This window comes from Palaemon carinicauda, chromosome 18 (assembly GCF_036898095.1).
Source record: "Palaemon carinicauda isolate YSFRI2023 chromosome 18, ASM3689809v2, whole genome shotgun sequence".
Classification (NCBI taxonomy): Eukaryota; Metazoa; Arthropoda; class Malacostraca; order Decapoda; family Palaemonidae; genus Palaemon; species Palaemon carinicauda.
The window spans coordinates 7,911,593-7,921,592 of NC_090742.1; positions in this window are offsets into that span (position 1 = coordinate 7,911,593).

A 10,000-nucleotide genomic window follows, 5' to 3' on the forward strand; every position below is an offset into this window, starting at 1 on the left:
ATAACAAGGTAAGTTTTAATGAATCAGTACAGCGGCTAATACAGAGGGAAATGCGTTCGCCTAGCATTCGCATGGCAGCAGATCGATCCAAGCCCCGGACCATGAGTTTAAACTGTTTACTGGGGAGGCCACTGCTGTGGTTGGTCACGACAATAGGGGCTAGAGCTTGCCCGGCTGACGTTCTAATGAGTATCTATCCTGAGGAAACTGTAACTGAAACCAGACACCTTTAAATACGTCGATCTAATGACGCGACATAAATTTCAAATTCAGATTAATGGTTTAAAGGTTGAAAGGCCGCTCATGAATGGCAGAGGCAAGGGGCAGTGACATTGCCCTATCAAGCAGGACAACGCCCTAGAGATTGACCATATATCATATGATTAGCGCCCATGGCCCCTCTCCACCCAAGCTACGACCATGGAAGGTCAGGCAATGGCAGCTACTGACTTAATAGATAGACCTATAGGCTCCCCCAACCTTAGCTCACAAGGATGGTAAGGTTGTAGACACTAATGGCACCAACGAGACTGAGCGGGACTCGAACCCCCGACTGGCAAACACCAGACAGAGACGTTACCAATCAGTCCACAACAACCCTAACATTTTTACCTCACAGACTGCTTCGCTTGCTTATATCGTCTACACCCTCATTCAGGAAAATAGTCGTTAATATAGTGAAAAACATTATCTTCAATAATAATAATTTATCTATAAAAAGAAGATTTTCAATGAGAAAATGATTGCAATATCTTCCTAGAATATGACCAATGGTTTGTTAAAATATTAGAAAATAATAATATAAAAAAAAGAATACTCTTTTAAAGCTTTTCAATATCCTGGCTCAAGGCAGTTGGAGTTATAAACTCAATATTCCCAGAAATAGGACAATAGTCCAGAGCTCACAAAGTTTCGAAAAAAAAAATAAAGCCGAACACTGAATAATATATAATCACAAATAATAGACAAGGGCATTTATAAACAAAAACTTTTGGAAGTAATGTAAGATTAAAAAAAAAAGAATCCCATCATCTATTGGCTAAGATGTAAAGCCCAGCGCTGAATAGCTGAATAATCTATAAAGAAAAACAATTCTAGAAGAGAGACAAGAGGTGGATTTTAAAAAGCAAAAACAAAATTTTGGGAAGTAAGATACGATTTGAAACAAAAATCACATTCTACACTAAATAAAGTGTAAAGCCAAACGCTAAATAATATATAAACAAAACAATTCTGGAAATAAGACTGAAATTAAAAAAAGCAAAGAAAGAAATGCAGGGTTAGAAAAATTCCCATTTTATATTGGCTCAAGTGCATTGCCTGAAGTTATCTCCCGTTTGGCTGAATTTCAACCTATTAAAAATTCACAATGCATATCTGTATGTCTAGAGGAGAGAGCATTGCAGGGATCCAGAGAGCAAATGCATTACTACACAAAATGGAAATAAATGGAGCCACACAATTTCCAGAGGATGGAAATGCATGACAATGACGCCCTAGTTCCAGGGGAAAAATGCAAGCGAGTTGCAACTTTATCTTTGAAAAAATACCTGTGTTCAGGAAATGGCATTTACTGGTCGCTTAGCTGTGTGGAAAAGAAAGATGTTATAATTCCTTCGTTTCCCTTTCTCTCTTGTTCACTTTCTGAATACATATATACATAAACGCACATACACCCCCCCCCACACACACACACACGAACACACGCACACACACACACACACATATATATATATATATATATATATATATTTATATATATAATAAAATATATAATTATATATAGATACTGTATAAACGTATTCAAATTATTTTGTTCAATAATGTGGGCAAAGATAGATGACATAAATAATTGGTTATTAATAAATTAATAAAACATATAATATTGAAATATCATTACACAAGAAATTATTATGCATAAACATTCTTTGTAATTCAATAAAGTTGGTTACTTTTATATAATAATAAAGTTTAAAATATTTAACAGAAAAAAACGAATATTTCTAATTTTAAACTCTGCTGTCTAGAAAGTCCAAAGATTTGCAATATGAGCTTAAAACTATACAAAGTTATTATACAAATTATAAATTTAAATAAGATGGCAACAAGAGAGAATAAATTAATACACTTTTAGAGAATTTTTCTTTCCTTAAAGTCACTGAGGAAAAGAAGTTCCAGATAATTTTCCTAAAAAAATTTGCCCAAATATACATAAAATATTCAAATGTGGTGTTGGGCGTAGGACTTTCAATTAAAATGTGCTGGTGTTTTCAGTCCTCATTTAAAAGTGAATACGATAAACAAATCGTGGTGAATTTGGAAATAGAAGTTCTAGGAGGAGGACACTGCTTAGCATACCTAAAGAGTCTCTTCTACCCTTACCAAGAGGAAAGTAGCCACTGAACACTTATAATGCAGTAGTTTATTACTTTGGTGAAGAAGAATTGTTTGTTAACTCTCAGTGTTGTCAGGTGTTAAGGACAGATAGAATTTGTGAAGAATAACCCATGCTATTCGGTGTATTTGTAGACAAAGGGAAAATCAACAGTAACCGAGAGAAGGGTTCAATGTAGTACTGTCCTGGCCAGTCAAAGGGCCCCATAACTCTCTAGCGGTAGTATCTCAACGGGTGGCTGGTGCCCTGGCCAACCTACTACCTACAAATCTGCTAGAAAAGAGAGCAGCTATACAACTCGATTCCTGTTCTAGCAAAGAAACTAACGGAGACAAAATGGAGACTATCTTCTAAAAAAGAGAACAACTATCCATCAATAGCAAAGTCGGATTAAGGCAGTGAGAAAAGAATTCTGAATTAAAGAAACAAAATATATGAAAGAGGTTTTCTATAAAAGCATCCTCTGAATAAAAGGACATTGAACGAAAACTATTGTGTAAACATCCTGAGCTTCTTTGATAGGAAAGTTATCCTATTGATATTAGATATCAAATCCTCATTCATTGGTATCCTTTTTCCAGTCATATTTATCGAATTCATTTTTATTTCAAAAATAAAACTCCATATCTTTTATAGACTTGCGGGGATTCTGTTAAAAGAAACACATAAAAAAAAAAACAATAAAAACAGAAAAAAAATCCTTATTATACCAAACAAATATTCTGGCAGCGAAGTAAATCCTACTTATTCAATATCAGGTTCAATTTCCCGCTCCACGATGTATAGAATATGTATCTGCACATGATGTGAGTGACACAAAGAACGTATTATCTTTTCCATCGCACCCCCCCCCCGCCAAAAAAAAATAAGTTTCTTATTCATGAACAGACAGCATTCACGACCACGTCTGACGCTACCTTCGTCACTCGGCTGACAGCAGCTGACTGCGGTTCTAACATATTTCTTTTGGGGTTTTCTTTTGCTTGCTGACACTTGGGGAGATGAGAAGTGGGCGCTGGAGATGTGACACAGGCGATGGAAATGCCATTATGGCAATGGATTAAGATTGGGCGAGTGAGTAATGTTCTGGATTGAATGTGATGATGTTGCGGCAGTATACATAATATAAAAACACAAACAAGGTTCTATATATATATATATATATATATACACACACATATATATAATTCGCGCACACACACACACACACACACACACATATATATATATATATATATATACATATATATATATATATATATATACATATACATAAATTTGTATATATACATGTATGATTGTGTATATAATTGTGCTAAAAGCCCAAGTGCTTCAACAGGGATAACCGCCCGGTGAAGATTGAAAATAGAGTTATAAAGAAACTACACAATAATAACAATAATGAAAAACTATAAAGTATATTATGATCAGCAATAATGTTAAAATTTTACACTACATTTCTATTTGAGTAAATATCTCGTAATTTTTAATGTGCATAAATATTTAATGTGTATAAATATGGTAGTAGGACATGATGCCGAATGCACTTATGCCGAAAGACAAGAGGCCGAAGCCGAGAAGCCGAACGGACGAGAAGCCGAACAGTCATGAAGCCGAATGGACAAGAAGCCGAACAGACATAAAGCCGAACGGACAGGATGAAGAATGGATAATTTAGTTTCACGACAGATTCAGTTTTATGAGGTATAAATAATAAGAACTCGGAAGCATTTTATGCAACTTTTTTATTGGAACAACGTCATTCAAATGTTAAATTATTTAAATGATTATAAATCACAACATAATAATGAAGAAAAACTAACTTTTTTTTTTACTAAAAATTTGAATGTTTCTTAATCACAAAATAAAAATGGAGAAAAATTAACTAAAATTTAACAATAAATTTGAATGGAGAAAAAAAACTTATTAAACTAAAAATTGTATGCTAAGGCACATAAGAAACCAAGACCGTCTTCTTTGTTATACGAATTACAAATAGACTTGATTCTTTTGTTGATGGCGTCATATTTTTTGGTTGTCTGCGAAATATCGATTTCCATAGATGCTTGTTCAATTAGAAACTTCATTCGTAGCTTGTTCTTTCCTTATAATTCTAAGAAGCTTGGGTATTGTGGGATGCACTAGATTAAGTCCTTTTTTTGAAAGCCGCATGCCAACCTTCAAGAGAATTGTTAGTTCTGGGTTAATTATCCATAACTCGAGAGTGCACAGACCATAATTCTACATCGAAGAAAATAGCCTTCCTTCTCCTTCCTCGTTGAACTACTCCTAACCATGTTCTCTCAAAATAAACTAGAAAGTCACTTATCATTTCTTCGATTGCGGGATCTATTTGATCAATGAATTTGTCAAATAATTCTTGAATATCTGCTGGTGGAGCAAAAGCAAGAGCCTGCAATTGTTTAATTAGGTGTGCATTATCAGGTTCAGCATACCAGTTTTGCTGTCCAGAGGCTTGAATGTTGCGCCAAATGCATTGGCCAAAATGAAAAAAGCAACCTGAAATTGATGTATTTGGAAAAATTGTCTTAACACCGTTAATTACTGCCTTTCTCGAAATCTACCGCTATAGAAGTAGGATAATTTACTCCGCTGTTTTTTTAGAAAATTAAAAATTTCATCGTAGGTACGTCCGCGCTTATTACTTGTTGCACAATAAACTAAAGGTAATGTCTTGTTTTCCGAAAAAAATGCATGAATGGTATATAATTGTTTCCCTAATGGGGCAGAGTCGAATGTTCCATCTCCAAACCACATTTGCTTTTTTTGATAAAAGGTCCAAATTTGTTTGGGTAGAATAGATAACAACGGCATCACTTCATGCATCAAAAAGTTTTCTCCTCTCGTTGTTACGTCTAAATCTTCCTCTACTTGTATTTTTCTTGCTCTTCGTATGGTTTCTTTGAAGTGTTTGTGGCTTGGGTAGGGCTCCAGCAACACTAAGTGGCAATTCTTCCGTTGCATTCCTAATTATGCTGCTCGTAACTTCACCCGAATGCTCAGCTGTACTCTTCATTCCATCGCATATTTTAAGAACAGAATTCCTAGCCCCTTCAGGAGGATGAGAATGATCACACACAGAAGTTTGTATTTCATCATCAATAGTTTTAAGTCTAGCACTACACTCTTTGCGTTTTTCACACCGCCAAAATGTGCCATTAGCTGTTTTATCTACAATGTAAGCATAACCGCTTAAAAGAAGTTTTCTTCCTCCTCCTGTTTTAACGAACTCTGTGATCAATCTGAAGGGATAGAGAATATTGAAAACAAGAAACTGAAGGAATAGAAAATTCTCGAAAACAAAAATAGAAAAAGTAATTTTCCTTTGTTGACATCTGGTAATTGTTTTCCTTTTTGAGGCTTATGGTTGTTTGCTAATTTGTGGTAGCTGGCTATTTTACGACAAACCAAGAATTTTTTCAATATTCATTCTGTCCGTTCGGCTTTATGTCTGTTCGGCTTCTTGTCCGTTCGGCTTCATGACTGTTCGGCTTCTTGTCCGTTCGGCTTCATGACTGTTCGGCTTCTTGTCCATTCGGCTTCATGACTGTTCGTTCGGCTTCTTGGCTTCGGCCTCTTGTCTTTCGGCATAAGTGCGTTCGGCATCTTGTCCGCACACGATAAATATACTTTTATTTTATAAAATTTATATTGCTTTTTAAAATCATATTATTAAAAGGCTTGCTCTAAATTTCGGACTCAATAATGGAAAATAACCAGTAATCAATCAATCAATCAGTCAATCTTCTGCTTTGTAGTTTTAATGGGTTTTTAATCTTAGTTGACCATCATCACTAGAACTTGCTGAGCTCTGAACTTGGACATTCCTTCATTTCAACTTTGTTAATTACATTTCTCTCGAAATTCTCACTAAAGTGAAAAACCTTTAAACAGCACTGCTATAACAAAGAAACTTCTCAAAATCTATTTTCAGAATTTTCAGAATTTTTTCAAGTTTTTTTTTCCTTCAGACTTTATATTTTTTAATTAGTTTCCATTTGTTTTTCTTTTTCTTCTAATCTGATTGAGTCTCATTCCAAAGCTACCACTAGTACATAATCAACCAACAATGCTATGACAAAAGGAACTTCTCAGAGTTTGTTTTTCTGAATTTTGTTCAGATTCTTTATTTCAGAATTTTCTGAGATTTTTTTTTCATAATCTTTCTTTTATCCCATTCCTTTATTTCCACTTTGTTAGTTACATTTCTCTCAAAATTCTCACTAAAGAGAAAAACCTTTAAACAGCACTGTTATGACAAAAGGTACCTCTCGGAATTTTTTTCAGATGTTTTTCAGAATTTTTTTTTCATATTTTTTCATATTTTTTTTATTTTTTATTCCCATTGGGTCTACTTCAAAAGCTACCAAAAGTGCACAATTAAATACCACTGTTATAACAAAAGGAACCTTTCAGTTTTTTTTTTTTTTCCCAGGATTTTCAGATTTTTTTTTTTCAGGTTTTATTTTTTCAATTTTTTCTCAGATTACTTTTTTCAAAATCTTCCTTTTATCCCATTTGAGACTAATTCCAAAACTAAAACAAGTAGACAAAAAAAAAAAAAAAAAAAAAAAAAAAAACTACCCCATTTTTTTCTACTTTTTTTAGGTTGCTGCACAATTTCACCCAGTTGTGTAAAGTCTTTTTCTCTCACTGAAAACATCCTGGTGAAACCATTAGACGGATCAGCTGCTTCGAATGGGGAGCGAATTGGCCCAACTATCCGTTAGATTAGCCACCTCTCAGTGGAGAGAGAGAGAGAGAGAGAGAGAGAGAGAGAGAGACCCAAATATGATCCTTAAGAAATTGCCTTCAGTGAACTGAAAATGCTCATGATATATATATATATATATATATATAATATACTGCTTACACACATAATATATATATATATATATATAAATATATATATATATACATATATATGTATATATATATATATATATATATACTGTACATACATATATATGTATATACATATACATATATATATATATATATATATATTATATATATATATATATATATATATACACACAGTATATTACTATCCAAGTTACCCACTAGTTAGGATGCTACAAGCCTTTAGGCTCCAACTAGGAAAGCAGCTTAATGTGAAGAGGAAATGAAGAAACAACAAATAAAATAAGAGAAATGGTCAACAAGTATAAATCATAAAACATTTAAAGATCATTCACAACTTTGAAATAGATCTGATATATATATAAATATATATATATATATATATATACACACATATATATATATATATATATATAATTATATATATATATATATATATATACATATATATATATATATATATTTGAACTTTAAAAAGAGACTTAACTAGTTTGAACCTTTTGAGGTTTCACAGATTCCGCCTGATTAGGGAGATCATTCCAAAACTTTCCTTTCCTCACTGGGCTATTTTCCCTATTGGGGCCTTATAGCACCCTGCTTTACCAACTAAGGTAGTAGCTTAGCAAGTAATAATAATAATAATAATAATAATAATAATAATAATAATAATAATAATAATAATACTGTTTAACATTGAACCTTATGATGGAGATGGGAAGCTTGTTAGAATACCTGTACTCATTTTTTTTTTTAAATGAGGCGCATTTGCACCGACTCGCAGCGGTGCCCTTTTAGCTCGGAAAAAGTTTCCTGCTCTCTGATTGGTTAGAGTTATCTTGTCAAACAAATCAGCGATCAGGAAACTTTTCCGAGCTAGAAAGGCACGCCTGCGAGTCGGTGCAAATCTGCCTCACTAAAAATAAATGACTCTAGATAGTAAAGTCTGGGACGACCTGAATAGCATAATAACTCATCTTAATGACTCTAACTACCTTTATTATTCTCTATCTTGCTCGTTAAGATTAATGTCAATGTTTATTATCTTATCATCTATGTATACAGTGGAGTATTTATTTACAGCTCGGCACCTTTCTTTATAGTAATAAAACTTCAACGGCTATAGTTTAACCAATGTGGTGGCCGATGAGGTAACGTCCCGTGACTGGTGAACTCCAGACTGGGGTTCGAGTCCGATTCAAACTCATTAGTTTCTTTGGTCCCTGCAACTTCACCATCCTTGTGAGCTAAGGATGGGGGAGCCTATAGGTCTACTCGCCAAGTCATCAGCAGCCATTGCCTGGCCTTCCTTAGTTCTAGTTTGGGTGGAGTGGGGGCTTGGGCGATGATCATATGTATATACGATCAGCCTCTAAAGCATTTGTCCAGGTACCGCAAGGTCACTATCCCTTGCCTCTGCCATTCATGATGTGCATTTAATTAAAACTTTAATTGAAGATGATAATACTGAGGATATTCATTGACACATGTAATAAACATTAATTCCTCCCTCAATTTCTCTTTCTACATTTCTCGCTTCAAAGAAAGCCATGTTGGTATTCATCTTCTTCGTTTTTGTATGCAAATTTTACGACAAAAGAAAAGTCTCAGAAAAAAATTTCAGAAGTTTTTCAGATTTTTTTTTTTTAGAATTTTTTATTTTAATTTTATTTGCCAGATTTTTTTTAGATTTTTTTTGGGGGGAATAATTTTAGATTTTTTTCCCCATAGGATCTAATTCAAAAGTTACCAAAATGCACAATTAAATATCACTGCTATTAAATACATATAGAAAATATAAATATAAAAAATATATACATAATGAGACGAGACGAAGAGAATGAAGAACTCGTAATTCTCTTATAATTTAGTCTACATACCTCCCAGTGAAAAGGTGCCAGAAATGTAATAAATTTCATGGGAGTTCTGGACACCAAATGATGTGGGATATCTCATTGGGGATTCTGAGATTCCAGGAGAGTAAAGGAAGTCGACGGAGTTTCTTGTGTTGAGACGGGCTCATTTCACAGAGATTTTGCGAAAAGAAGTTTTATTTTTTCTGTGATAATAATAGTAATAATAATAATAATATAATAATAATAATAATAATAATAATATTAATAATAATAATAGAAGTAATAATAATAATAATAATAATAATATTATTATTATTATTATCATTATTATTATTATTAATAGCTAGACTACAACCCTAGTTATAAAAGCAGGATACAATAAGCCAAGCAGCTCTATCATGGAAAAATAGCCCGGAAAAGAACAAAATAAATATATTATTATTATTATTATTATTATTACAACCCTAGTTAGAAAAGCAGGATACAATAACCCTAGGTACTCCATCATGGAAAAATAGCCCAGGGAGGAAAGAAAATAAATAAAAAACTATTATTATTATTTTTATTATTATTATTATTATTATTATTGACAGCTAAACTACAACCCTAGTTGGAAAAGCAGAATACTATAAGACTAAGGGCTCCAACAAGGATAAATAGCCCAATGAGGAAAGGAAAATGAAAATAAATAAACTACCAGAGAAGTTATGAACAATTAGATTATTTTACGAACAGTAAAATCAGTAAAAGGGGTCTTTCATACATAAATATAAAAAGAGATTTATGTCAGTCTAATGTTTTTTTTAAAGTTTTTGAAGGTCGCTCATGAATGACAAAGGCAAGGGACAGTGACAGTGCCCAGAAACTG